The sequence below is a fragment of the Dama dama genome, chromosome 33, assembly GCF_033118175.1.
Source record: "Dama dama isolate Ldn47 chromosome 33, ASM3311817v1, whole genome shotgun sequence".
Classification (NCBI taxonomy): domain Eukaryota; kingdom Metazoa; phylum Chordata; class Mammalia; order Artiodactyla; family Cervidae; genus Dama; species Dama dama.
The window spans coordinates 17,416,441-17,439,928 of NC_083713.1; the positions used below are offsets into that span (position 1 = coordinate 17,416,441).

The following is a 23,488-nucleotide window of genomic DNA, read 5'->3' on the forward strand; positions in this document are numbered from 1 at the left end:
AAACTGTGGGTGGAGAGGGTATATAGTTGAGAGTAAAAATTATGGGGCAAAGTAATAGTAGGCAGTTCTTTGTTTCTATGTTAAAAACTATGCTAAAAGCTAGAGGAATTTCTGTGTCTAAGCAGAAATTAGAAAGATTTCTTGTCTTTGTGGAGGAAACTTGTCCTTGGTTCCCAGAGGAAGGAACTATTAGCCTTGAAACTTGGGTAAAGGTGGGAGAAGAAATTCAAACAGTTTATACCCTCTGTGGACCAGACAAAGTTCCTCTTGATGCTTATTCTCTATGGACTCTAATAAGAGATTGCTTAAACCCAGAACACGAAAGTAGGAAATTTGAAACAGCCTTGAAACTTATAACACCCAAGTGTTCAGGTGCCCCCCAACGGGTAGCGGAGCACATATATGACTCCCCAATTGTTTCAGGTTCCAGAAAAAATGATAATGAGACTACTGCTCTGGAACAAGACTCAGATTCGGAACTTTCTCCTGATGAGGAAGATGATTTAAAAGAGCAGGCTTTTGAGCATGACAAAGAAGGATCGGATGCCTTTATAGTAACTCAACAAAAGAATAAAGACCAAGGCTCCCCTTTTTCTGAACTTAGAGAGATGCTAACATCCATATCTCAGAGAATGGAACAACTAGACTTATCGCCCATAAATACAGCTAAGCCGTTGCATTCTAAAACGCCATCTGTTATAGCCGGTTTAGACCCTGACCCGCTGCCGCCGCCCGTCCCGCTCCCTCCCCCTCCTCTCGCAGAAGCGCCTTTGATTCCAACAGCGCCAGTATACGTTCCATCTAGCCTAAAAAGGCCAGTACTTTCACCACTACAAATGGCTGTGAAAACAGCCCGAGAACAGGGTGAAAATCTTGAGGGATATTCTATGATTTTCCCTGTTTTTCTAGATGCTAATCATCGGAGGTATCATGAGCCTCTGCCTCTTAAACAACTGAAACAAGATTGCGCCCAATACGGGCCTACTGCGCCGTTTTCTCCAGCCATAACTAAAAGTCTTTCATCTCAGGACTTGCCTCCTAATGGTTGGAAGGCAGTTGCGCGAGCCTGTCTCTCAGGAGGTGATTATCTCTTGTGGCGCTCAGAATACGGCGAGGTCTGTAACATCATTGAAGACCGTAACCGCCGCAATGGGCTGCAGGTTACTTTTGACATGCTAATGCAGGAAAAACAATTTAGAGACCTCAATCAACAACTGACCCTTCCTCCCCTAAAATACTAAACGATGAGGGGCGAGCTGCTCTGGCCCTAATTGAAAAGGCCCTCTCTCAGCATTTTGCTACCTACTGTGATTTTTCTCAACCGTGGGGACTATATGTGTTTCCCTCTAAACATACCCCGATGGCAGTGTTATATCAAAATGCTCCCTTACAGTGGATCAATTTACCTGTATCGCCTTCAAAAGTTCTTACTCCTTTTTTTTATTTCATTAGCCTCCTCGTTGCCAAAGGAAGGCGTCTTTCCAGAGAAATGTTGGGAGCCGATCCTGCTTACATTTATGTGCCCTATACCAAAGAACAGCAGGAATGGCTTTTTCAGTTTAATGACTCATGGGCTTTGGCCTTTTCCTCCTTTACAGGTCAAATTATTAATCATTTACCTTCTGATAAACTTCTGCATTTTGCCAGCCAGCATTCATTTATTTTTCCAAAAAATGTTTCTAATGTTCCTATTCAAGATGCTCTTACGATCTTTACTGATGGATCCTCCAACGGAACTGCTGCCTTTGTGGTTAATGATACCCCTTTCTCCTGGCAGACGAACTATACATCGGCTCAAGAAGTAGAACTTTCAGCCGTCCATAAAGTATGTTCACAATATTCCTCACAGTCTTTTAATTTGTTTACTGATAGCAAATACATTGCTCATGCTTTGCAATATATAGAAACTGTTCCCTTTATTTCTACTGTGAATTCTAACATTCAAAATTTATTACGTTCAATTCAGTCTCTGCTGCAACAGCGCACCTTACCCTGCTTCTTTGGACATTTACGTGCCCACACTGGGCTTCCTGGACCTCTGTCTATGGGAAATCAGATGGCTGATTCTCACACTAGAGTTTTTCTTTCACAGGTGGAAGCAGCACAGCAGTCACATGCGCTACATCACCAAAATAGTAATACTCTTCGTTTGCAGTTTCAAATCCCTCGAGAGACTGCACGACAAATTGTTAAATCTTGTTCTGTTTGCCCTAAGTTTCTCCCAGTTCCACATCTTGGCGTTAATCCTCGCGGGCTTCTACCAAATCATCTTTGGCAAATGGATGTCACTCATGTCCCTTCCTTTGGTCGTTTAAAGTACGTTCATGTATCTATTGACACCTTTTCAGGATATATTGTGGCATCCTTACAGACTGGTGAAGCCGCAAAACATTCTATCTCGCATTGTCTTTATGCTTTTTCCATTTTAGGCACGCCAAAGATTATAAAAACTGATAATGGCCCCGGCTATGTTTCCTCTGCTTTCAAAAATTTTTGTTCCTCTTTTTCTATCACCCTAAAAACAGGCATTCCTTATAATCCACAGGGTCAAGGCATCGTGGAACGTGCTAATCAAACTTTGAAACTACAGCTTCAAAAAATACAGAGGGGGGAGCTCTACCCCCTTCTACCCAGAAATTACCTTAATCACGCTTTATACATTTTAAATTTTTTAATTTTAGATAAAGAAGGACATTCAGCCGCGCAGAGATTTTGGGACCCTCAGATTTCCAGCAGAAAGCCGATGGTCTTGTGGAAAGACCCGCTGGATAATAACTGGCTTGGCCCAGATCCCGTGTTAATTTGGGGGAGGGGTCAGGTGTGTGTTTTTCCACAGGATGCCGAAGCACCGCGCTGGCTCCCGGAAAGGCTGGTACGCCAGACGGAGGAGATTACTGAATCAGCAATTAGGTCGGCTGACTTTACAGCAGAGGAATCTTCTCCCAACAAATCAGCAGATGCATGAGTTTATCCTTCAAGCAAGGAGGATGGCTGCAGAGACGGCCCAACCTCGATACGCTCTGGCTTACATCGCCCTCGCTTTGGCATGCGCGATAATGAATCAAGCCTTCCCTCAGGCTGAAGCCAATGCTTTCGTTTCCTGGGCTCATTCTTATGCTGATTTTTACAATGAGACAGCCTGCTGGGTCTGCACAAGCATGCCTTTATCGGTTACAGAAGGATTACCCTGGTGGGTGCTTCCCTTTCCAAAAAATGAAACTTCGGCTTTATGTGATTTTTTAAAAGAATATCAGAAGAAACATCGAAGCTTAATTACAGTTAATTTTGATATAGATTCTCAATGCTCTGATCCTTTACACGCTTCTTCTTTTTATTTTAATGTAACACAAAGTTATCAGGAAATTGTTAATGCGTACTTATATTACGAAAATAGATCTGTTTCTTCTCCTAATGATTTTAATCGATTTGAGGGTGACTACTATCAAATTTGGGATGAATATTTCTGGATGACCCCTGAAAAAGGACAGCTACTGACCCCTGCTGACATTTGCTGGGAGCAAAAGACTCATGTACCAACATTTGGAGGCCGAGAATTTCCAGGATATCACATGAAACATATGGGACTATTGCCTACCCACAAATGTAAGACTGTAATGGATGTAACGTTTATTGTCAACAAGTCTGTTATTTGGCCAGGGACAGATTGGGAAAATAGCCCTGGTATAAGATGGGTAGCCCCCAAATAACACTCGATGGATTTGTGGATACAACCTTTGGCCCTGGCTCCCTGTAGGATGGGTGGGGAGATGTACCCTAGGGTTTGTGTTTGCCCCTGGGAGAATTCATAAGCAAAAAATTAGTCAACCTGTTAATTTACCTTATGTTAAAGCCCGGTGGTCACGCTCTGTTTTTCATTGGTATGATTATTTAGCCTCAATTTTCGTGCCCTCTTTAGGAGCCACTGATATTATGCTCAGGGTAGAGGCTTTGAACAATTTTACAAAACAAGCTTTGACAGATACTAGAAGAGCTTTAGAGGCTCTTAATGAAGAACAAAAACAGATGAGAAAAGCCGTTCTACAAAATCGCATGGCTCTGGATATTCTAACAGCCTCTCAAGGGGGAACATGTGCCTTAATAAAAATGGAGTGTTGTGTATATATTCCTGATTATTCCTCAAATGTTTCTGATGCTTTAGAAGATATGAAACAACAAGTAGCCGCTATGGATTTTTCTGACTCCAGCATTTGGAGTCAGATATCTGCCTGGTTTCATAGTGGTTGGTGGAAATCTATAATTTTTATCATTATATGCATATTGTTATTGCTGTGTTTTGGCCCTTGCATTTGTCAATGCATATCTGAGATGATAAATAAAAGATTGCTGATGTTTTCCCGTTTGCAAACGCGGCCATTTCCTTCGAGGGAGATGTAATGGCCATTAGTCAAAAGAAAAGGGGGAGATGCGGGGAGCCGGCCTGACTGCTCAGGCCCCTTCTCGGCCCTGAGAGAGATCAAAAGGTCCCTCTCTGTCCCGCCACCCCTGATTTGTTAAAGTGCAAATTGGCCTTTCTCACCTCCCTCAAGGAAATCGCTGCAGCCACCATTTGCCCATTTTCCTGACTCTGATAAGATTATCGGGCTCCTGTGAATGGCTTATGTCTAGGTAGTCTTTACCTGATTGTAAGAACCTGGTGCCATGCTCTGCTGGAGTTAAGATAAAACTCCTGAGCTAAAACTAGTGTCTGCAGTTCTGCACGTATGCAAGTCTTTGATCTAAAATTTGGTGAATCCTGTTAGTATATATATGTATGTTACCCCTCAATAAAGTCGTCGGAATCAGTCACAAGCTGACTCCGTCCCTCTCAACCCCATCTTTCTTAGTCTTTTATTTCTCAGGTGCTGTGGTGATTGCGTCCTCGACCTGTTCATCTAGCCGGCAGGCCCGGCACAAGACAACACAGTTAATTGGTAGAGCTGGAGTTCCCAGCCTGGCCTGATTAGCCTCCCAGGCCACGTGTGCAAGAAATGCCTTTCAATTTATTGTATAGTCTTTCTTCTTTAGGTATTATATTGTGGGAGGTCTGCACCATAATAGATATTTAATAAATAATTTTTGTAGAATGGAGGCATACATTTGACCCAACTGAAGAGGTGAGTCCTGCTTAACCTTGTTAAAATTCTTTCTGTTTTCTTTCAGATCATTCCAGCCCCCTGGTCAGAATCAGAATTTCCAACTGTTTCCTCTGCTCAGAAAAGCATTTTAACCAGAGACCTTTTAGCAGGGAAGTCACCAACTTTTCAAGGGCTGTGAAAATTAATGAGTGGAAGATAGGCCTGTTTCTTCCAGAATGTAAATTAGAGAGTCTAAGAGAAACTGACATATTAAAAAGCAGAGACATTACTTTGCCAATTACTTTGCCAAAGGTCCATCTAGTCAAGGCTATGGTTTTTCCAGTGGTCATGTATGGATGTGAGAGTTGGACTGGGAAGAAAGCTGAGCACTGAAAAATAGATGCTTTTGAACTGTGGTGTTGGAGAAGACTCTTGGGAGTCCCTTGGACTGCAAGGAGATCCAACCAGTCTATCCTAAAGGAGATCAGTCCTGGGTGTTCATTGGAAGGACTGATGCTGAGGCTGAAACTCCAGTACTTTGGCCACCTGATGGGAAGAGTTGACTCATTGGAAAAGACCCTGATGCTGGGAAGGATTGGGGGCAGGAGGAGAAGGGGACGACAGAGGATGAGATGGCTGGATGGCATCACCGACTCGATGGGCATGAGTTTGAGTAAACTCTGGGAGTTGGTGATGGACAGGGAGGCCTGGCATGCTGCAGTTCATGGGGTCACAAAGAGTCGGACACGACTGAGTGACTGAACTGAACTGAACTGAAGAGAAATTGAAAAATAACTTGCCACTGGGGACTGAAGGGTTTATTAGAAGTAAAATCAAATCCCAGGTAGGATTTTTTATAGAACATGAAATATATATATATTGAAATGCTTTCCCATACTGCCTCCTGAAAAGAAATTTCATCTTGCTTTTGTTAGTCATTTGAACCATTTGGTTGGTTCTGTTTCACTTTAACAATCAACTGCAAATACACTTTCATATCAGTAACTTTCATCACTGTCGTTATGACTTAAAATCTTAAAAAGCAATGGTTACATTCAGAAAGTACTTTGTGTGAGTCACCTGTCTGAAAGATCACAAGGAAGAGAATGAAAAATTCACAAAAATCCAAACTGACATATTTTGATTGCCACCTATTTACTCACTTTATTTCTAACAGGAAAAAACTCGAATTTACACTAGTCACATTCATAGTGTGGTGAGGGTGCAACACCAGTTACTTTGCTGGTAAATTTAGATTAACTGAAAGCAAAAATTTTTAATGTGGCCTTTGATAAATACAGTAACCTAAATAATTAAGAAAATAGTTTTAAAATCATTGCCGTCATTTAATATTAATAACATAAATTTCCTTATTCAGAGAAGATTTTTATAGCTTTTATAGTTACAAAAAATAAGAGGAGTCTCTATTTTCTCTGACTCCATCTGAAAATTCAGTGCACATATTTTATGATGAGCATCCCATACAACCTAGTGTACCTTTCACTGGAGGGGTCAGTTTTTTTGGGAGAGAAACAGGGCTTGATGACTAGTAGCACTGACAGCAGCCTCAGTACTATGATCAAGAGCAAAGATCACAGGATGATGAGAAAGAGCTGGGTTTGAATCCCAGCTATGCTGTTTCAGCCTTGGACAAACCAGTTAACCTCTTTTATCCTTTTCTGTAAAGTAATCATAATGATGACCTCACAAGATTGTTTTGAGAATTATAAAAGACCATGTCTTTAAAAAGCCTGGTATGTGATAAGCATTCACAAATGGTAATGTACAAGGAAAAAGCAAACAAACTTGTTCTTTCTACAGGAATAGCCTTATAGCAGAAAATAGTATTTCATCAGGCTGTTTAAGCTTACTGGAAATATTTCTTAAAAGTTTGTAACATCATCTAAAATTCTACATACTCTAAGTAACTTCCTATATTCCATTATTTTTGAAAATGAATCAAGTGTGATAATTATCTTACAGTGTAAAATCACATATCTGCATTCTTGACTTTAAATGTTTCTTGTAAAATATATTATGTATATCAAAATTATGGTGCTTTATTATCTCCTCAGCGAAGTGATACTATCAGCTTTTAGAAACTGAAAAGTAAGAAAAATTTGATCCTAAAGTTTGGTATATTAACCAAAATGCAACACCTGTGAATCTGAAATAATCAGCAGGTCATGCTCATTTCTTTACTGGGAATAAAGTGAGTAAATTGCCTCCTGAGAGTGGATAGTCAGCTATTTCATACAGGGCTTTGTCTAGAAGCATGAGTTATCTTGATGAATGTAATTTCTAGCCTGATTTCCTTTATGAAGATTAGGGGTGTGGGCTGAGGCCTTAGTATGACCACTTTTCCCTTCTCCCTGAGTTATGATCAAAAGAGAATAATCACCAAGATTTGAGTCAAAGAGAAATCAAAACAACAGCATTATTACTGATAAGGGCTATGTCAGGGGAAGTCACGCAGTCTTTAAAACTCAAGAATAACTGAAATACATTATCGCCTGATCCACCTGTTAGTTGACAAGCGCTGCCAACTGTCTGTAGACATTTCTTGGGAACCAGATGTCTCGGGGCCAAATACACTGTGTTCTCAGGTTCTCCCACATGAGTATATTTAGAGATGAAATCAGCTTGAAATGAACATTAGGAAGAGCCTTAAAGAGGAAATGAATTCATAGCCATGTTGTTTTACCCCTTTGCCTTGGTGATAGGCTATGTTAGGCACTCACTGTATCTAATGTCTCTGGGCTTTAAAAATACACATATATATTTTATAATAAGAATAGGCATGAAAGGAAGTAGAAAAGGAAGATGATGCTCATCTTCCACCACTCAAATAAAAGTACTATTGTACTGTGAGCGCTTTTTATGTCTCGTTCTGTTTCTACAGATCTGTAAAAGTATTTATTCTGTTCTTTCTATTCAAATTCCTAACAAATATTTTCAATATTACAACATGATCTTTATAAATATATTTAATAATACTGTAGTTTATAATATTTCACTGAATGGATTTAGCATAATTTATTTAAACACTCACCCTATGGTTATTTCCAGTTTTTAAAGCTGCTTCCAAATTTCCCTTTGCTGAGATAAACAATGCTGATGTAAGTATCACTCTGGATAAAACCTTTGCCATTTTCTATTTCTTACCCTTAGAATCTCAAGAGTTGAATTTTAGAATTCAAAGGTATATTTAGGGTCTAAGGTATATTCCCATAAGACATTAGAGTAGAGGGCAAGGAATGATTTTTTCCTAATAAAAACCTAATCAGCTTTCTAAAATGCAGTGCTTGAAAGTTGTCCTGAGGAGTTGTACTTTAAGAACAGTAACAGAGTGTATGAGACTTGTGTATGGGAGTTGCATTCTGTTACTGATAATAACCATTTAGCAGCACTGTTACCAGAGGAAGATGCTGACTGTCTTTGCTGCTCTTCTGATGCATGTTGTTCATTCACTCAGTTATGTTTGACTCTGCACGACCCCATGGATTGCAGCATTTCAGGCTTCCCTATCCTTCACTATCTCCCAGAGTTCGCTCAAACTCATGTCTATTGAGTCAGTGATGCCATCTAATTGTCTCATCCTCTGTCACCCCCTTCTCCTCCTGCCATCAATCTTTCCCACCATCAGGGTCTTTTCCAATGAGTCGGGTCTTTGCATCAGGTGGCCAGAGTGTTGGAATTTCAGCTTCAGCATCAGTCCTTTCAATGAATATTCAGGACTGATTTCCGTTAGGATTCACTGGTTTGATCTCCTTGCAGTCCAAGGGACTCTCACGAGTCTTTGCTAACGTCACAGTTCAAAAGCATCAATTCCTTAGCACTCAGCCTTCTTTATGGTCCAATTCTCACATCCATACATGACTACTGGAAAAATCATAGCTTTGACTATACAGACCTTTGTTGGCAAAGTGATGTCTCTGCTTTTTAATACACTGTCTAGGTTTGCCACAACTTTTCTTCCAAGGACCAAGTGTCTTTCAGTTTCATGGCTGCAGTCACCGTCTGCAGTGATTTTGGAACCCAAGAAAATAAAGTCTGTCATTATTTCCATTGTTTCCCCCATCTATTTGCCATGAAGTGATGGGACAATAAATTCACAAAGATATATGTAGCCGTCGTCACTATATAATTTCAGGACATTTTCATCAGCTCAAAATCTCATTAGAAGTCACTCTCCACCTGCCCCCCCCCACCACTACCCCATAGCAATTCCTAACTTATTTCTGAATCTATAGATTTGCCTGTACTGGACATTTCAAAAAATGAAATTGTACAGTATATGCTCTTTTGTGTCTGTTTCTTTCACTTAACATAATGTTTTCAAAGTACATCAATGTTGTATCATATATCAGAACTTTATATGGCCAAATAATATTCAATTATATGGACACACCTCATTTTGTTTACCCATTCATCAGTTAATATACTTTGGGGTTGTTAATACTTTTTGGCTACTATGATTAATACTGCTATGAACATTTGTGTATGAGTTTTTGTATGTCCATATATTTTCATCACTTTGGGGTACATATCTAAGAGTGGAATTACGGGAGTACATGGTAACTCTGTTTAACCTTTTAAGAAACCATTGCAAAATAGCTGCATTGTTTTATATTCCCACCAGCAATGTATGAGGTTTCTGATTTCTCTACACCCTTGCTAACACTTATTATGTCTTTTTTATTCTAACCATTCTAGTGGGTGAGAAGTGATACCTCTTTGATTTTATTTAATAATGTTGAACATAACTTCAGTTTCAATGTACTCATAGTCCATTTGTACCTCTTCTTTGGAGAAGTATGTTTGCTCATTTGTTAACTGGGTTATTTGTCATCTCATTGTTGAGTTGGTGAGTTCTTTATATATTCTGAATACTAGACCCTTATCAGATATACTTTTTCAAATATTTATCCCATTCTGTTCATTGTGTGTTCACTTTAAAAATAGTGTTCTCTTAAGCATAAAACTTTAATTTTGGTGAAGTCTATTTTGGGGGGGCTTGCTTCTGCTTTGGATGTTATATATAAATGTCTAAAATACTATTGTTAATACAAGGTAATGATGATTTACATGTACATTTTACATGTGCTAAGTCACTTCGTTTGTGTCCATCTCTGCAACTCTATGGACTGTAACCAGCCAGGCTCCTCTGTCCATGGGATTCTCCAGGCAAGAATACTGGAGTGGGCTGCCATTCATTTCTCCAGGAGCTCTTCCTGACCCAGGGATCAAACCCACGTCTCCTGTGGCTCCTGCATCGCAGGTGGATTCTTTACTGCTGAGCCACCAGGGAAGACATATTATATATATGTTTTATATGCATATGTATAATATATGTGATTATATATTATATAATCCTAGCTTTTACATTTGGGTCCTTGATCTATTTGGAATTAATTGTTGTAGATGGTGTGAGGTAGGAATCCACTCACACTTCTGCATGTGGATATCCAGCTGTCCTAGCCTCATTTGTTGGTTAGACTACCCCCTTCCTGATTAAATGTTTTGGCACCTTTGTAGAAATTCAATTGGTCACAAATGTATAGATTTACTTCTGGACTCTCAATTCCATTCCAATGATATATATGTTGATTTTTATGCCAATACCATGCAATGTAGATGATACAATGAGCTTAGATGAACACCATGCATTTAGAGTGTTTGTGTCGAGGAACATTGGGATTGTAGAATTCACTGCTTTTACAGCAAGCAGCAATTAAGTCTATTCTTTGTCTAGAGGATGATGTAACTCATGTCTTAAAATATTCTTAATAGATACACAAACAACCCTGAGAAATGACCCAGGTGAAAGAACAGTTAAGACATTGCAGTTTTGGCACACTCAGCAGACCAGAGATCCATGAAGGATTGTCTTTCCTGAAAAGGGGAGGGCTACTTAGAGTTGGAAATGGCCGATGGGTCTGTGTTAGGACAAATGCTCACATAAAGGACACATACCTTTAACTAATACAGCCTGTTCATATGCTTAAAAATAACCCAGAGAGAAGAAAGCATAAAGATTCAGGAATAGGAGGAGTAACTAATGGAGAAACTCTTGAGAAGATAAATTATGGAACTTGGAGCTCTAGTAGGAGAAAATGAAAGACTATTGATTTTATGTAGAGAAAAAAAAAATGAGCAAAAATTTTTAAGACAAGAAATACAAAAGAAATTTAAAAAGTGATTGTGTACAATTATGGTATTATTGACTTGCTTTCTTTATTTACCTTTCCAGTTTTGAAAGCAGATTATTTTTCTAATGTAGAAAGCAATCACTGTTATGGACAAATTTTAAAATCTGAAGAGAACATTCATACTATAAGATTTAAGAACTTAATAGCTGTAACTAATGGAGGATTTCTTTCTTTGAAAGGTATCTTTTAGAATTTCAGTCCTCATGTGATTTAAAGACCAAGCACATCTTCTGAAATATATGCAGCATGAAACAATACTATTTCTTATAGGTCATTGCTATAGTCATGATTTAAGTCATATAAGTCAGACAGTAAAGAATCTGCCTGCAGTGCAGGCAGATTGGGTTCGATCCCTGGGTCAGGAAGATCCCCTGGAGAAAGGAATGGCAACCCACTCCAGTATTCTTGCTTGATGAATTCCATGGACAGAGGAGCCTGGTGGGCTACAGTCTGTGGGATGGCAAAGAGTAGGACACAACTGAGTGACTTTCACTTTCCCATAGAACTCAAAAATATTTATGTATAGTTTTTTAAACATTTCTAAATGTATTTTTAGAAATACACACAACCCAGATAATCATGATGGTGTGATCATTCACCTAGAGCCAGACATCCTGGAATATGAAGCCAGGTGGGCCTTAGAAAGCATCACTACAAACAAAACTAGTGGAGGTGATGGAATTCCAGTTGAGCTATTTCAAATCCTAAAAGATGATGCTCTGAAAGTGCTGCACTCAACATGCCAGCAAATTTGGAAAACCCAGGAGAGGCCACAGGACTGGAAAAGGTCAGTTTTCATTCCAATCCCAAACAAAGGCAATGCCAAAGAATGTTCAAACTACCACACAATGGCACCCATTTCACACGCTAGCAAAGTAATGCTCAAAATTCTCCAAGCTAGGTTTAACAGTATGTGAACCGAGAACTTCCAAATGTTCAAGCTGGACTTAGAAAAGGCAAAGGAAGCAGAGATCAAATTGCCAACATCCATTGGATCATTGAAAAACCAAGAGAATTCCAGAAAAACATCTGCTTCATTGACTATGCTAAAGCCTTTGAGTATGTGGATCACAACAAACTGTGGAAAAATCTTCGAGCTGGGAATACCAGACCACCTGACCTGCCTCCTGAGAAACCTGTATGCAGGTCAAGAAGCAACAGTTAGAACTGGATGTGGAATAACAGACTGGTTCAAACTTGGGAAAGGAGTATGTCAAGGCTGTATATTGTCACCCTGTTATTTAACTTATATGCAGAGTACATCATGAGAAATGCCAGGCTGGAAGAAGCACAAGCTGGAATCAAGATTGCCAGGAGAAATATCAATAACTTCAGATATGCAGATGACACCACCCTTATGGCAGAAAGCAAAGAACTAAAGAGCCTCTTGATGAAAGTGAAAGAGGAGAGTGAAAATGTTGGCTTAAAACTCAACATTCTGAAAACTAAGATCATGGCATCTGGTCCCATCACTTCATGGGAAATAGATGGGGAAACAATGGAAACAGTGACAGATTTTATTTTTTTGGACTCCCCAAAATCACTGCAGATGGTGACTGCAGCCATGAAATTAAAAGACACTTGCTCCTTGGAAGAAAAGTTATAACTAACCTAGACAGCATCTTAAAAAGCAGAGACATTACTTTGCCAACAAAGGTCCGTCTAGACAAAGATATGGTTTATCCAGTAGTCATGTATGGATGTGAGAGGTGGATTATAAAGAAAGCTGAGCTGATTTTGAACTGTGGTATTGGCAAAGACTATTGAGAGTCCCTTGGACTGCAAGGAGATCCAACCAGTCCATCCTAAAGGAAATCAGTCCTGAATATTCATCGGAAGGGTCTAGGTTTGAGTGTTGGCTTGGCCCCTTGCCACTTAGTTATGTGATCTCAGTAAGTTGCTTAACATCGGAACCTCAGGTTACTTATCTATTACAGAGAAGCTGTTCTCCTTTGGTCTATGTTGACCAGAAGGCAAGACACTATACTGCCAAGTGGACAGGAAACTGCTTCTTGTCCTCTGGGGCCTGTTTGCTCTCTTACACAGTGAACAACTGTGTTTTCGGGTGTTTTGTTTTTGGCCATGCTGCGTGGTGGGATTTTTGTTCCTCAACCAGGGATCAAACCTGGGCCCTCTGAAGGGGAAGTGCAGACTCTTAACTACTAGACCACCAGGGAAGTCGCTAGCACCTGTGTTTTTTTTATTTTTTATTAGTTGGAGGCTAATTACTTCACAACATTTCAGTGGGTTTTGTCATACATTGATATGAATCAGCCATAGATTTACACGTATTCCCCATCCCGATCCCCCCTCCCACCTCCCTCTCCACCTGATTCCTCTGGGTCTTCCCAGTGCACCAGGCCCGAGCACTTGTCTCATGCATCCCACCTGGGCTGGTGATCTGTTTCACCATAGATAATATACATGCTGTTCTTTCAAAACATCCCACCCTCACCTTCTCCCACGGAGTTCAAAAGTCTGTTCTGTACTTCTGTGTCTCTTTTTCTGTTTTGCATATAGGGTTATCGTTACCATCTTTCTAAATTCCATATATATGTGTTAGTATGCTGTAATGTTCTTTATCTTCCTGGCTTACTTCACTCTGTATAATGGGCTCCAGTTTCATCCATCTCATTAGAACTGATTCAAATGAATTCTTTTTAATGGCTGAGTAATATTCCATGGTGGAAAAATAAATGACCCAATCAAAAAATGGGGCAAAGAACTAAACAGACATTTCTCCAAAGAAGACATACAGATGGCTAACAAACACATGAAAAGATGCTCAACATCACTCATTATTAGAGAAATGTGGTTTTGATTTCAAAACCACAATGAGGTACCATTACACGCCAGTCAGGATGGCTGCTATCCAAAAGTCTACAAGCAATAAATGCTGGAGAGGGTGTGGAGAAAAGGGAACCCTCTTACACTGTTGGTGGGAATGCAAACTAGTACAGCCACTATGGAAAACAGTGTGGAGATTTCTTAAAAAACTGGAAATAGAACTGCCATATGACCCAGCAATCCCACTTCTGGGCATACACACTGAGGAAACCAGATCTGAAAGAGACGCGTGCACCCCAATGTTCATCGCAGCACTGTTTATAATAGCCAGGACATGGAAGCAACCTAGATGCCCATCAGCAGACGAATGGATAAGGAAGCTGTGGTACATATAGCACCTGTGTTTTTAATCTTTATGTGATAAGCAGACCAAGAGGGCTTGCTTTCTCAACTCCAACTTTTCATTTGCAAGTGGATAGACAATAACAGACAGATGGATTCCAAAATTCTAGGCTTGGAAGAAATTAGGAGACTTTTTACATCCTTCAGTCCAACTTTTCCAGTAACATGTCTGAAACACATGTGCTTCAGTCCAGCAGGTTGCAGAGGTGGACACGACTTAGCGACTGAACAACAACAAGGAAGCTCTACAGCACAGGTTTGTAGTTTCTTTTACCTGAGCTGTGTCTGGCTATATCTGAGAATCAGTACTTTTCACCTCCTACCACATTTACCAGCGGTATCACTCAGTACATGGCTACCACTGCTTGTCTTTCCTTTGTTTTCACTGCTTGTCTCTCTATGGTTGCTGGTGCCTTCCTGCTGGTGGTGTTGATACTGTCATTGGTGTCATTGTCTGGGGCACCAAGATGGTGGGTGCCTCCATTGTGTCCAGGGTCTCCTTGGTTGAAGGCTCTGTCACCACTGGAGGAAGGGGAGTGTGTGGGAATTCAGGGTCATGGGCACTTTTGTGTCTTAGAATATTCAATCTTCCATGACTGAACCAGGAAGAAATAGAAAACCAGTACCATGCTCATGGATTGGAAGAATTAATATTGTTAAAATGTCCATGCTGCCTAAAGCAATCTATGGATTTAATGCAACCCTATCAAACAAGAGTCGGACACAACCGAGCCAGTGAACTATCAAAACAATGGCTTTTTTTTTTCAGAGAACTAGAACAAGTAATCATAATATTTGTATACAATCACAAAAGTCCCAAATTGCCAATATACTCTTGAAAAAGAACAAAGCTGGCAGTATCATACTTCCATACCTAAAACCGTGCTACATATTGTGTGTGTGTGCTAAGTCACTTCAGTCATGTCCGACTCTTTGCGACCCTTTGGACTATAGCCCACCAGGCTCCTCTGTCCATGGGATTGTCCAGGCAAGAATACGGCTACATATTAGAGAAATGCAAATCAAAACTACAATGAAGCATCACCTTACACCAATCAGAATGGCCGTCATCAAAATGTTTGCAAATATTAAATGCTGGAGATGGTGTGGAGAAAAGGGAACCCTCCGATGCTGTTGGTGGGAATGTAAATTGGTATATCCACTATGGAGAACACTATGGAAGTTCCTTAAAAAACTAAAAATAAAGTTTCTATATGACCCAGCAATCCTGCTCCTGGGAATATATCCAGAAAAGATGAAAATGATAATTTGAAAAGATCCATGTATCTCAATGTTCATAGCAGCACTATTTACAATATCCAAGACATGGAAGCAACCCAATGTAAATCAATGGGTGGATAAAGAAGATGTGGTATGTGTATACATATATAACTTGAATGTAAAAAAGAATGGAATAATGCTATCTGCAGCAACAGGAATAGACCCAGAGACTATCATACTAAGTGAAGTAAGTCAGACAAAGAAAGACAAATATCATATGGTGTCATTTATATGTTGAATCTAAAAAAGTGATACAAATGAATCTATATACAAAACAGAAGTGGACTCATACACACAGAAAACAAACTTGTGGTTACCCAAGGGGAATGAGGGGAGGGATAAATTAGGAGTTTGGAGTTGACAGATACACACTACTCTATATAAAATAGATAATTAAGTTCCTACTACATAGCACAGAGAACCATATTCAATATCTTGTATTAATAACAGCCTATAAATGAAAATAATCTGAAAAATTATATATACATGTATATATATATATATATGTATATATATATATACACATACTCAATGAAGATATGAGCCATGACATGCAGGGCCACCCAAGACGGACAGGTCAGAGTGATGAGTTCTGACAAAATGTGGTCCAGTGGAGGACGAAATGGCAAACCACTTCAGTATTCTTGCTGTGAGAACCCCACGAACTGTATGAAAAGGCAAAAAGATATGACACTGGAAGATGAGCTCCCCAGATTGGAAGGTGTCCAATATGCTACTGGGGAGGAGCAGAGGACAATTACTGATAGCTCCAGAAAGAATTAAGCATCTGGGTCAAAGCGGAAATGACGTTCAGTTGTGGAAGTGTCTGTTGATGAAACTAAAGTCCAATGCTGTAAAGAACAATATTGCATAGGAACTTGGAATGTCAGGTCCATGAAACAAGGTAAATTGAATGAGGTCAAACAGGGGATGGCAAGACTGAAAAATGACATGTAGGAATCAGTGAACTAAAATGGATGGGAATGGGTGACTTTAATTCAGATGACCATTATATCTACCATGGGCAAGAATCCTATAGAAGAAATGGAGTAGCTCTCATCAAGAGTCCGAAATGCAGTTCTTGACTGCAGTCTCAAAAATGACAGAATGATTACCATTCGTTTCTAAGGCAAAGCATTCAGCATCACAGTAATCCACGCCTATACTCCAACCACAAATGCTGAAGAAGCTGAAGTAGAATGGTTCTATGAAGACCTACAAGATCTTTTAGAACTAACACCAAAAAAGAAGATGTCCTTTTCGTCACGTGTGTGTGTGTGTGTTAAGTCACTTCAGCCATGTCTGACCCTTTGCGACCCTTTGGACTGTAGCCCGCCAGGCTCCTCTGTTCCTGGAATTCTCTAGGCAAGAGTACTGGAGTGAATTGCCATGCCCTCCTCCAAGAGATCGTCCAGACTCAGGGATCGAACACATGTCTCTTATATCTCCAGCATTGGCAGGTGTGTTCTTAATCATTAGTGCCACCTGGGAAGCCTTTTCATCATAGGGCATTGGACTGCAAAAGTAGGAAGTCAAGAGATACTTGGAGTAACAGGCAAGTTTGGTCTTGGAGTACAAAATGAAGCAGGACAAAGGCCTACAGAGTTTTGCCAAGAGAATACACTAGTCATAGCAAACACACTTTTCCAACAGCACACACTGGTCATAGCAAATACACTTTTACAATAGCACAAGAGACGACCCTATTCGTGGATATCAGCATGTCTGCTTTATTGACTATGCTAAAGCCTTTGATTGTGTCAGTTCAGTTCAGTCACTCAGTCATGTCTGACTCTTCGGGATCCGATGGACTGCAGCACGCCAGGCCTCCTTGTCCATCCTCAACTCCTGGAGTCTACCCAAACCCGTGTCCCTTGAGTCGGTGATGCCATTCAACCATCTCATCCTCTGTCGTCCCCTTCTTCTCCAGCCTTCAATCTTTCCCAGCATCAGGGTCTTTTCAAATGAGTCACCTCTTCACATCAGGTGGCCAAAGTATCTGAGTTTCAGCTTCAACATCAGTCCTTCCAATGAATATTCAGGACTGATTTCCTTTAGGATAGACTGGTTGGATCTCCTTGCTGTTCAAAGGACTCTCAAGAGTCTACTACAACACTACAGTTCTAAAGCATCAATTCTTCAGTGCTCGGCTTTTGTTATAGTCCAACTCTCATATCCACACGTGACTACTGGAAAAACCATAGCCTTGACTAGATGGACCTTTGTTGGCAAAGTAATGACTCTGCTTTTTAATATGCTGTCTAGGTTGGTCATAGCCTTTTTCCCAAGGAACAAGCATCTTATAATTTCATGGCTGCAGTCACCATCTGTAGTGATTTAGGAGCCCCCCAAAATAAAGTCTGCCACTGTTTCCACTGTTTTACCATCTATTTCCCATGAAGTTATGGGACCAGATGCCATGATCTTAGTTTTCTGAATGTTGAGCTTTAAGCCAACTTTTTCACTCTCCTCTTTCACTTTCATCAAGAGGCTCTTTAGCTCTTCCTCACTTTCTGCTATAAGGGTGGTGTCATCTGCATATCTGAGGTTATTGATATTTCTCCCGGCAATCTTGATTCCAGCTTGTGCTTTATCTAGCCCAGTGTTTCTCATGATGTACTCTGCATATAAGATAAATAAGTAGGGTATATACAATATACAGCCTTGACTTACACCTTTTCCTATTTGGAACCAGTCTGTTGTTCCATGTCCAGTTCTAACTGTTGCTTCCTGACCTGCATACAGATTTCTCAAGAGGCAGGTCAGGTGGTCCGGTATTCCCATCTCTTGAATAATTTTCCACAGTTTATTGTGATCCACGCAGTCAAAGGCTTTGGCATAGTCAATAAAGCAGTAGATGTTTTTCTGGAAACTCTCTTGCTTTTTTGATGATCCAGCATAGTTGTCAATTTTATCTCCGGTTCCTCTGCCTTTTCTAAATCCAGCTTGAATATCTGGAAGTTCATGGTTCACATACTGTTGAAGCCTTGCTTGGAGAATTTTGAGCATTACTTTACTAGCATGTGAGATGAATGCAATTGTGCAGTAGTTTGAGAATTCTTTGGCATTGCCTTTCTTAGGGATTGGAATGAAAACTGACCTTTTCCATTCCTGTGGCCACTGCTGAGTTTTCCAAATTGGCTGGCATATTGAGTACAGCACTTTCACAGCATCATCTTTCAGGATTTGAAATAGCTCAACTGGAATTCCATTACCTCCACTAGCTTTGTTCATAGTGATGCTCTCTAAGGTCCACCTGATTTCACATTCCAGGATGTTTGGCTCTAGGTGAGTGATCAAACCATCATGATTATCTGGGTTGTGAAGATCTTTTATGTACAGTTCTTCTGTGTCTTCTTGCCACCTCTTCTTAATATCTTCTGCTTCTGTTAGGTCCATACCATTTCTGTCCTTTACTGAGCCCATCTTTGCATGAAATATTCTCTTGGTGTCTCTAAGTTTCTTGAAGAGAGCTCTAGTCTTTCCCATTCTCTTGTTTTCCTCTATTTCTTTGCATTGATCACTGAGGAAGGCTTTCTTATCTCTCATTGCTATTCTTTGGAACTCTGCATTCAAATGGGTATATCTTTCCTTTTCTCCTTTGCTTTTTGCTTCTCTTCTTTTCAAAGCTATTCATAAGGCCTCCTCAGACAACCATTTTGCCTTTTTGCATTTCTTTTCCATGAGGATGGTCTTGATCCCTGTCTCCTGTACAATGTCACGAACCTCCATCCATAGTTCATCAGGCTCTCTGTCTACCAGATCTAGTCCCTTAAATCTATTTCTCACTTTCACTGTATAGTCATAAGGGATTTGATTAGGTCATACCTGAGTGGTCTAATGGTTTTCCCTACTTTCTTCAATTTAAGTCTGAATTTTGCAATAAGGAGTTCATGATCTGAGCCGCAGTCAGCTCCCGGTCTATTTTTTGCTGACTGTATAGAGCTTCTCCATTGTTGGCTGCAAAGAATATAATCAATCTGATTTCAGTGTTGACTATCTAGTGATGTGGATCACAACAAACTGTGGAAAATTCCTACAGAGATGAGAATAACATACTACCATACCTGTCTCCTGGGAAACCTGTATGTGGGTCAAGAAACAGTGATTAGAACCTGACATTGAACAATGGACTGGTTCAAAATTGGGAAAGGAGTATGTCAAGGCTGTGTATTATCACCCTGCTTATTTAACTTACATGCAGAGTACATCATGCAAAACGTTGGGCTGGATGAATCACAAGCTGGAATCAAGATTTCTGGGAGAAATATCAATAACCTCAGATATGCAGGTGATACCACTTTAATGGCAGAAGAGGAACTAAAGTGCCTCTTGATGAAAAGAGGAGAGTGAAAAATTTGACTTGAAACTCATCATTCAAAAAACTAAGATCATGGCATCTGGTCCCATCATGTAATGGCATATAGAAGGGGAAAAGTGAAGCAGTGATAGACTTTATTTTCTTGGGCTTCAAAATCACTGTGGGCGGTGACTGTAGTCACGTAATTAAAAGATTTTTTTCCTTGGAAGAAAAGCTGTGACAAATCTAGACAATATATTAAAGAGTGGAGACATCACTTCACTGACAAAGGTCCGTAGAATCAAAGCTATGGTTTTCCAGTAGTCAAGTATGTATGTGAAAGTTGGACTGCAAAGAAGGCTAAGCACCGAAGAACTGATGCTTTTGAACTGTGGTGATGGAGAAGACTCTTCAGTGTTCCTTGGACTGCAAAGATATTAAACCAGCCAATCCTAAAGGAAATCAACCCTGAATATTCATTGGAAGGACTGATGCTGAAGCTGAAGCTCCAATACTTTGTCTACCTGATGCAAAGAGCTGACTCATTGAAAAAGACCCTGATGCTGTGAAAGACTGAAGGACAAAGGATAAGGGGATGTAAGCAGATGGGTTGGTTATATAATGTCACTTACTCAATGGACATGAATCTGAGCAAACTCTGGGTGATAGTAGGGGATAGGGGAGCCTGGTGTGCTATAGTCCATGGGGTTGCAAAGAGTAGGATACATCTTAGTAACTGAACAACAACAGCAAACATTTCCTTACATGTAGATAAATAATACAAGTATTAACAATGACATGATACTGTATTTCTTACTTGCTTCAAAATAATACAGGGTAGGGTAAATGACTACATTGACCAAAATTGTTAGCTTTTGAAGTTGGTGATGATAAATGGAGTTCACCAGACATTTCATTAATTTTTATATTTGAACTCTGAAGCAAAGTTTAACAGGACTCCAGGAAATTATTATAAAGACTGAAAATTTGCCAGATATTTAGGGCAATCAAAATGGAAGATGGATTTCTAAAAATAAAACAACACATTAGGTAATCAATGATTAAATTGGATATAATCACAGATATTCAAAAATATAAATTTCCTAAAATGATCAAAGAAGGAAGTATTATCCTAAAATAATCAGTAATCTACATTGATTACTATGTATGAAATGGAAAATGATTTTATGGTAATAATAAAAATTTACCAGGTCCAGATTGTTTTACACCTGAATTCAATCTAACTTTCTTTTATTTTTATTTTTATTTTTTTTTTCATTTATTTTTATTAGTTGGAGGCTAATTACTTTACAATATTGTAGTGGTTTTTGCCTTACATTGACATGAATCAGCCATGGATTTGCCTGTGTTCCTCATCCCGATCCCCCCTCCCTCAATCTAACTTTCAAAGAACAAATAACTCCTCTATTATTTACTATTTCAGACCACAGGAAAGGACTATAATTAATTTTTCAAAGATAACCTTATTACTGAATACTAGTAAGAGCAGTTCAAATATATTTGTGAATATAAACACAAATATCATAAAAATTAGTGAGTTAGATTCAGCAATGTATTAGAGAGTAATAAACAATAATTAAGTGATTTTTTTAGTTTTCATGGTTGAAAGATAATTTAATATCAGGAAATCTATTAACATAAGACATTACCTTAGCAGATTAGATAAGAAAAACCATGTAATTGTGTTAACTGATATGTTTTTTTTCAGTATTGCTGGCATATTTGGAAGGTATATTTTAGTTCAGTTCTCACCCCAGTTTGTAGATAGCTTCTGGAGCAACCAGAACATTTTCCAGTTGATAAACTTGTATAGTGGAGTCAGAAAAGGAAGTGTATAGAAAATCTTTTTCAGTTCCCCTGGAAGAGCAGGTTGCTAAGGCCATCCAAATAAGTGCAAATGGGTTTAAATCAAACTGTGGTATGTAGTATAGAATCATTATATGATATATGATGATTAAGATTTCTCTAATGACTAATGGAATGGATTTTGTGTCTAATTACAATGCAAATTATCTCAGCAGGGATAATGTATTCAGCTCCACTTGCCAGTTACAGCAAAGGAGACTTCATTAGGAGAGTGGAAAGGAGGACAAATATATTGGATACTTAAGATGGGGAGGAAGGTGCAGCATCAAGAAGGCAAAAGTATTTCAGGAGAGCAATTTTACTGCCCTAACACTTCGGCTTAGCGTGAACCCTAAATGTCTATGCTCTAATCACAGAGGCCTCATTCAGAAAGAGAAGGGCAGATTCAGAGGGAGGGCAGACAGGAGAGGAGGTTAGCATTCACAAGGTGTTAACACTTCCCATGGTCACAGGTTTTGACAGGTATTTAATAATGCAGGTACTATGATCACAATTTTTAAATGAGGCGACAATTTTAGGAAGGTTAATATCTTAAAATGCTAAGCCAAATTTTAATTCAAGTTTGTGTGACATCAAAGTCATTATTCCTTCTCTACTGACATAAAGTATATTCAACAATACAATTTTCTTCAATAATGAGAATAGGAGATGAGAAGTACATATACATATTATGCAAAGTATGCAAATATTTCATTAACTGATTCATTAAAAATTTTAGTGAGATTTAGAAGCAGAAAATGTCATTTTTTTTGGTTAAACAATAAGAGAACAGCCAGTAAGAATTATTTTGTTTCTTTAGGCATTAAATTTAATTTAATTAGGCATTAAAACCAGTCAAGCCAACTGCCTCTTTTTGATAGAGGTTTTACAAGGGTTTACAAAATTATTTTCGGGATAGGTATATCTTTTTCTTCCTCTGCCTCTCTCTGAAAGATAGATACATGCATATATGTATGTATGTTACATATGTATCGTGCATGCTCACTCGTGTCTGACTCTTTGCGATCCAATGGACTATAGCCCGCCAGGCTCCTCTGTCCGTGGGGATTCTCCAGGCGAGAATACTGGAGTGGGTTGCCATGCTCTCCTCCAGATATATATGTATATGTGTGTGCAAATATATGTATATGTGTGTATATATGTATCTATATATAATATAATTCATACATATAAAAATGATACCAATATAGCCTCTCTAATATATCATTTAATGTATCAGGATTTTAACATTTATCTGGGCAATTAAAAACTACATGTTGTGAGTTTCAAAAATAATTTTGAACGTTGCTTTTTCAAGAATGTCTGTTCGTGAAACGATTACCTACATAAGGGTTTGCAGGTTGAGTTTTTGTCTTTAAAGCAGGTTAGGAAATAAATTAGTCAGTTTTTCTCGGTTAGAATTGTTTAGCTTAAATGCATGTGGAGCTTATTTTTCTCATATATTTAATTAGCAGTCTACATTAGTTAGAAAATTAAAATATAAAATACATATAGTATATAAAATTATATTATATTATGTATTTTTGTATATGAGTATATTCAAG

General features: G+C 39.1%; 1 pseudogene; it reads left to right on the forward strand.

Annotated features, from left to right (window-relative positions):
- The first annotated feature begins 632 nt into the window (after positions 1–632).
- LOC133050758 (endogenous retrovirus group PABLB member 1 Env polyprotein-like) lies at positions 633–4,395 on the forward strand (annotated as a pseudogene).
- Positions 4,396–23,488: the final 19,093 nt, after the last annotated feature.